This window comes from Sorghum bicolor, chromosome 7 (assembly GCF_000003195.3).
Source record: "Sorghum bicolor cultivar BTx623 chromosome 7, Sorghum_bicolor_NCBIv3, whole genome shotgun sequence".
NCBI lineage: Eukaryota > Viridiplantae > Streptophyta > Magnoliopsida > Poales > Poaceae > Sorghum > Sorghum bicolor.
In genome coordinates, this window is record NC_012876.2 from 52,958,906 (window position 1) to 52,966,114 (window position 7,209).

Genomic DNA, 7,209 nt, shown 5'->3' on the forward strand with positions numbered 1-7,209 from the left:
TGCTGCTGAGAGGAATTATACTTCCTCTTCTTGTCTTCCATCTTGCGGCGCTTGCTCTCAAGCACCAATGCCCTGTCCACCATCTCCTGGAAACTGGCATACTTGACATTCGACATCATGTAGGACAGACCATCATTCAAACCTTCCAGGAAGTGGTCTTGCTTGTCTTCATCATTCTCCACTTCATTGGGGCAATACCGCGACAACTGAGTGAACTTGTCACGGTACTCACAAACTGTCATGGAGCCCTGCTTCAGAGACAGAAACTCCTTCTTCTTCAGCTTCACCAATCCAGCAGGCACATGATGAGTCTTGAAGGCGACCTTGAACTCATCCCAAGTGATAGTATCCGGGTCCTGATGTGCAAAGCAGTATGAATCCCACCAGTCCTGTGCGGCTCCCTGAAGCTGCCCAGAGCCATACAGAACCTTCTCCCTGTCATTGCACTGAGCAATGACCAGCTGCTTCTCCACTGCCTTAAGCCAATCCTCAGCTTGCATAGGATCAGCTGAGTGGGAGAAGAACGGTGGACGTCCCTTCATGAACTCTCCACGCTTGTCCCTAGGTGGGGCAAACGCGTTGTTACCTCCTTGTTGTTGGTTCTGATTCTGGTTTTGGTTCTGCTGCATGTGGTTCATAATATGAGCCATCCCTTGCATCAGTTGAGTCTGCATAGTCATCAACTGCTCTATGGTCATGGGCTGATTACCAGGAGGAGGAGGGTTGGCATTAGTCCCGCTCTGATCATTGTTGTTGTTGTTGGACTGTCCATTGTTTCCTCCATTGGTGTTGCTCCTGGTGTGGACAGGCATCTGATATATAGAAATAATAAAATCAGATGTAGTTCATATGTGTAAACCTGAGCTGTAATGTAAACTGCAATGTAATAATCTTTCCTCAAAGTATGACCCAGCTGATAGTTACTTTCCTTTCTCAGTTGATAAACACAGTACTCACAACAGATGTAATATATAGATAATGAACTGATCATGATAGTGTAAGACTGATAAGATAAAGCGATATGAAATATGATAAGGCACAAATAAAGGAGACCGATGATAACCCAAACTATCTCAAATAAACTTAATACTTAATCTTATTCTTGATGCGTTGTGGACATAACCCACAACTCATCGCACTCATTACAAAGAACCAAATCACACCATTAACACAATAATAAATCAAGTTCTCACACAGACCAAGCAAAGCACACTAAGCAAACGACTAAGCACTAAACTCGCATAGCTAAGATCGTGCTAACGTTCTAAGCGTGGCACTATTTATTACTAAGCTGGGAATAGCTCCTATTCTATAGTAGTACGAGCGCTGGCATCTCCATAGGCTGGATCTTCACGAGGCGGAGAGAAAGCAGGCCACTTAGGTGAAGGCGGTGGCACTCCAGTGATCTGAGCCTCCAGCTGTGCTATCCTCTTCCTGGCGTCGTCCAACTCCTTCCTGACTTGCTTCAACTCCACTAGTGAACTGTTGAGCTCGGTGTTAGTGACCGCCACCAGCTTGACAGTCCTGTGCATGCGGGGGTCTTGCTCATCAGTGGTGGAAGCAATAGTCATCGCCAACTCTCCACGGCGACGGCGAGGGTAGTAGCGACGCTCATCCTGGCTGATCTCCTCGAAGAAGTGATCACGGTATGCGTAGAAAGCCTGGCGAGCAGCATCATTAATGCCCGCCATCTGGGTAGACCTCTCAGCCACAGCCTCATGTATGGACATGATCCTCAGTGCCCTCAACGTCGGGTTAGGCCTGCCGACGTGTGCCCAGACCTTCCAGTACGCTGGGTAGTCTGGGTGACTCCAGTGCTCACTGCGGTACTCCACTGAGAACATGCCATGTCCCAGCTGCTGGTCAAGGAGACGCTTCAGCTCGCTGTGGAAGAAACACTCTCCACCATCCCTGGTGCACACTGTCACAATCCACCCATCATCAGCAGCAAAAAGTCCATCTTGACCTCCAGGTCCTCCAGGTCCACCGGGTCCTCCGGGTCCTCCAGGTCCTCCAGGTGCATCCTCATCATCATCATCCTCATCATCATCATCCATGTCATCATCACCGAAGGGATCATCTCCTCCAGGTGCCCAGCAAGGCGCCCTTCCATGCACCACCAGAGCTTGAGGTGGTTGCTGTCCTTCATAGGGTTCCGTGTCTTGGAGGTTAGCACCGTCATCAAGATGCTGGTTAGGCTGGAACACGATGTTATCCACGCGACCAGTCAACGAGAACTCCACAGCTTGAACGGGGCGGAAACGGATAACGCTCTTGCGGCAGGTCAGGTGGCGAGTCATCTACTTATGCATAAGATCATAGACATGCAGGAAACGGTTAATAGATCATGACAATGATGGATAAATGAATAACATAATTGAAGGTAAAAGTGTATGTGTAATGAGGGTGAACCAAGATTATACAATGGATGGACAATATGAACTTTGGTGGTATTTATGTTAAGATATAAAAGCAAGTAATGAAGGTATAAAGTAAAAACAAGGTAATGAAATTTATTGTCAAGGCAGAAACAAAACATAACTCAAGTAATAAATGAAAAACAAGGAACAAGAAGGTAATATGAGTAGAATGATAATGAATTACAAGGTATAAAAGAAAGGTTCAAATAACAAGTAGTAAAAGTTGAAACAAGAATATAAATGCAATATGAGAAATAGAAAGCAATAAATGATAACAAGGTAATAAATGCAGGAAGTAAGTGAATAAACCTAGCTGTTAGTAAAAGTAAGTAGATAAGGCCAATAGATAAAGTCTAATGAGACAGGTTAGTAAGGTAGTTAATAGATCCAATGGTGTATTCCACCCAAAAGGGACAATCTAAACGGCTGTTTCTAACTAGGCTGCGTGATCCTACGGTCAACACGGCTTTGATACCACTTCTGTCACACCCGGATGTAAGGGAGCATTCGGGTGCCAAATCACATGTGCGCCAGGATCTCAAATTCACACACATGGACCGACATCATCAATGGTACAAAACACAGTGTTCAAACGAATTACATAAATGAGAGTAAATGTACCATTATTACAAGCCAAAAGTTTATCAAAGTGCGGAGGGGAAACATAAACTAAACTGTTCCATAAATAAAGGGGAAACTAAACGCCGACGTAGCAGGACCACCTTGCCACAGGAAGGTCGACGGTAGAACCACACGAGCCTAACAACCAGGAGACTCAGGGTAGTCCTCAGGGAAATCGCAATTGTACTCCTGATCGTCCGAGCAACCTTTAATGATTATAGCAAGGGTGAGCTCATGTCGAACTCAGCAAGCACAGACGGAAAGTAATGACATGCAAGGCTTAAAACAAGGTAAAGCTGATTTGGTTTGACTGCGGTAGCATTTTAGTTGAACACTTTTAGCTATGACTATTATTAGAACAACCTATTACTAATTATGAGTAGCATAAACCCAACCTTTATTTAGTGTAAGTAGTAATTAACATCTTTTAGAAGACTATCCTAATTATTATAGTAATCCAGGGATTCACCCCAATTATTAACACAGGATAGCAATCCTGCCAACACGGAATAGCCATTCCGCCAAAATCACGAGGTAGCAACCTCGCCAAGGTCCATCTCCAAGTAACCAGTGAATCCAATTTGCTCATCAAGTGAGGGTCTGGGCCGCTCGTGACCGTGAGCACGGCTGATATATCAGTTTTACACTCTGCAGAGGTGTGCACGTTCACTCCAAGTCGTGATTCCCATTTGCCCGGGGTCGCGACTCCCCAAAACACTGCCAAGGTGAGCAGGCAGGGTCTCACTACGAGACCTTTCACAGGGTCCAACTAATAGGGTGCCACTCGCAAGTTTTTGCCGGGGCGCTCGGCAGTCGATACCCATAGCCATGGCGTACCGATCAACCGACAACTTAATATTCATTACCCAAGTTACTTCCTCACGCCTACCCGGAAAGTAACACCCTACTAGTGGAGGTCCTGCTAATTAGTCAAGCCAGAGCCATATAGCTTGGAGCTGCACTGTAAGTCCCAGGGGGCCGCTCCCTGACTAAGTCCTTACGGAGAGCAGAGACGGGTACGCCCGGCAAACCGGACCACCAACGGTACCCGCTCCCCCTGTCACCACCATCATCACGATGCTCATAAGCATCCAACATCGCCATCACCGCAGTGACCAAAGATTCAGCACAATTTAAGCATCAAGTTGAGTAGAGACTAATACTTGTTTAGGCATGTGTATAAGATGAGTAGAGCAGCTAAGCAAACCTAGTATAGCCTAGTCTACCCAAATACATAACCCCAGGTGAGCAAGGAATAATAAGTAAAGCTAGTCATGTCCTTAGGGTTTGCATTCATTGGACACATGCATATAAAGTAAATGACATTAATGAGTAGGTTCAAAATGATCAAATGGTGTCTGCACTTGCCTTGATCGAAGTCGGGTTGCTCGAACTCAGCGGGATCCTGAACCTCTTCCTTCACGAACGTCTCGTTGGCTATACGCGACAATCATCAATCATAGGAACAATACATGCAAGCAAACAAACTTAATCAGAAATAGTACACCAAAGCATGCGAAAACAGAAAGCGACTGCACTACTGCAATCTACTCGACGAAACGAAACCATAGCGACCAGAATCACCTAAATCGGAGTTACGACGCAAAAGTTATGGCTAAAACAAGTTGAATGGCATTTCTGTAGATAAACTGAACTATTTTTCGTAATTAAAACTAATTAAAACTGAATTAAAACTCATTTTGGATTAAATACATAAATATCAACGGGTGCAGGGGCTAAACTGTAAAAGCAGGGGCATATTTTAAATGAAACTATAACTGAGTTGGATCGCGGGTTAAATTTGAAGAAACGCGAGGGCCTTTTCGCAAAAAGGCCAGGGGCGCGCGGGCTGGCCGGTCCACGGCACAGTGCGGTGGACCGGGCGCGGGGCAGGGCGGCCGCGGTCCATGGTGGACCGCGCCTACGGAGCGGCGCCGGCGGGTGCGTGGACCCGGTCCACGTGGACCGGCCGCACGAGGCGCTGGGCCGCGGTCCACCGTGGACCGCGCGCCGGAGCAGGGGCGGGGCGCCGGCCGGGCGGTGGTGCGGCGAGCGGCGGCGCCATTGGCGCGGGCCGGAGCTCGCGGGGGCGGCTAACCGGGGCACCAGGGGGCACGCCAAGGGCACGGTTGCGCGCGGCTCGGCGAGGCGAATGCGATGGAGGTCTCACCTTCGCGAAACGTCGACGGCAAAGAGAAGCTCGACGGCGGCGGCGCGGATTTCGATGGCGGCGGCGCGAGCTCGGCGAGTTGGCGGCTAGGGTTAGGACTTAGGGACGCGTGCGCGGCTGAGGGATGCCTTAAATAGGCTAGGGTGGCCCCGGGTCCTCGGATTGCGCGCGGCGCGGAAGTCGGAACGAACGGCGGCGGCCGTTTCCGACTCGGACGGAGGTAGGGGGCGACCCTGACGGGTGGGCCCCACCCGTCAGTGGCAGCGGGCGGCAGGGGCGCTGCTGGGCCGCGGCTTGGGCCGAAGCGGGGAGAGGGGAGGGGTGCGGGGGTGCTGGGCCGAGAATCGGCCCAGGTGAGAGCTCTCCCCTTTTCTTTTTTTTTAAATTTTCTTGCTCCAAAACAAAACAAAACAAGCATCAGCAAAATAAATAAAATCAAGCAAAAATTATGCAGCAGCATGAATGCAAAAATCAAACACGTTTCTACCTTATATTTTATTTTAATTAATTTTGTAAATTATTTAATAATTCTCCAAAAATTCAAACTAAGCCAAAATTAAATCAAATTTAAACTAAATTTGAAATTCAAAAAATTTGGAGTGTTATAGTCTACGAACGGGTCTGTGGACCGGGGGGAGGGCGTGGTCCACCGGTCCATGGTGGACCAGGGCCAAACGGCCGGTGCGTGCGGGCTCGGCGGCGCAGGGAGCTCGCGCGGCGGCGCCATTACCGGCTCCGGCGAGCTCACCGTGGGGGCGCTGCAGGGCATGGCGGGGCGCAGCGAGGGCACAGGCGCGTAGCACGTGAGCACGCGAACGCGATGCCTGCGGCGGCAGCGATTGGACGCGGCCAAGCGGCGCGGTTCATGCGACGGGAACGGCTCGGTGCCGGCGGCGTTCTCCGGCGAGTGCGTCCACGCGATAGAAACGGAGAGGGAGGGAGAGAGGAGGTCCGGCGGGTTCCTCACCTTGCTGTGAAGCTCAGGGATCGGTTTTCGTCGTCCGGGGTGCGGCAGCCGATGAGATTCAACGTCGGCGGGGACCTCCACTCGACGGCGGGCGCGGCTTTGGTGGCAGCGAGACTTAGGGTAGGGCGGCGGCGCGGCTAGGGCTTCCAAAGGGGCGCAGGGGCGGCTGCGGCGTCCAATTTATAGGCTAGGGTGGCTCGGCGAACCTTGGTTCGCGTGCACGCGGATTCCTAGGCGGTGGTTGCGGCTGTTTCCGAAACAGCCGGGGGTTAGGGATGACAGGTGGGTCCCACTTGCGGGGCCCACCAGTCAGCGGGCGAGTGCGGGATATAGGAGGCACGCGCGTGGGGGCTGGGCCGCGACCTGGCTGGCCAGCGGCGGCGCGTTGGCCCACGCGGGTGGTGCGGACGCGAGGGGGGTGCTGGGCCGTGGAGAGAGGAAGCTGGCCTAGAAAGGAGAGAAAGCCTTTTCTTCTTTTCTTTTTTTTTCTTCTTGCAAAAACAGAAATTCTAAACTATTTTCAATGCATATTTCAAAATAAATTTGAGTCAATACTTAGGGATTATTTTGGAATTTGTTTTTAGACTATTTTGAAATCTAAATATATTTTAGTTTAAAGACACTTCTAAATTGTTTTCCAACTTGAATTTGAATTAGTTTTCAAATAGGACTTTTGGTGTTTTATTTTTTTTCTAAAAAACCGAAATGGGCTTATTTATAGTTGCTCAAATTTTAGAAATTCATTTTTCACACACAAGCCAAACAGAGCTAGGTCACAAAGCATACATCAAATAAAACACCCTCCACTTAATTTAATAAAAGTTTTAAAAATATCATATTTTTCTCATTTTATAAAAACAACACTGAATAAAATCTTGGAATATTTTACAAAAATTTTAAATTCTTATTTAATTTAGTATTTTCTAATAACAATCCAAAATTAAAAATTTTGGAGTGTTATAGCCGGTTGCTGGCCAGCTTGTGCCGAGCGCGGGAGTCGGCCAACGGGCCGAGGGGAGGGGAAAACTAGG